This window comes from Topomyia yanbarensis, chromosome 3 (genome assembly GCF_030247195.1).
Source record: "Topomyia yanbarensis strain Yona2022 chromosome 3, ASM3024719v1, whole genome shotgun sequence".
Classification (NCBI taxonomy): domain Eukaryota; kingdom Metazoa; phylum Arthropoda; class Insecta; order Diptera; family Culicidae; genus Topomyia; species Topomyia yanbarensis.
In genome coordinates, this window is record NC_080672.1 from 343,413,368 (window position 1) to 343,413,751 (window position 384).

The window sequence follows — 384 nt, forward strand, 5'->3', positions numbered from 1 at the left end:
TGGAGATTCATACAGCGAACACACCTGCAAAGTTTCGTTCGAATCGACGATGGTCATATTTTGCGGTCGGCCGGTTTCTCTTGGAATCCCTCAAACATGTTCAATTTATTAAAATTCAAAAAGTAATAACTTGAAAAAAATATCATATTCAGCCAAAACAAAAAATATGCATCAATTATTTTTATCTTAAGAATGCAAGAAAAAATTTGGAAGGAATCAAAATTTTGGTTGTAAATCTGACATGGAATGACCCATATATATGGTACCGTTTTCATATGATAACAGTGAAGATCTTCCATAACCACGTGCTGCTTCAGAAATGGAATCCCAATAGAAGCTTCCACAAAAGGGATGTGATATTCAAGTGAAAGTTGTTTCTCGATA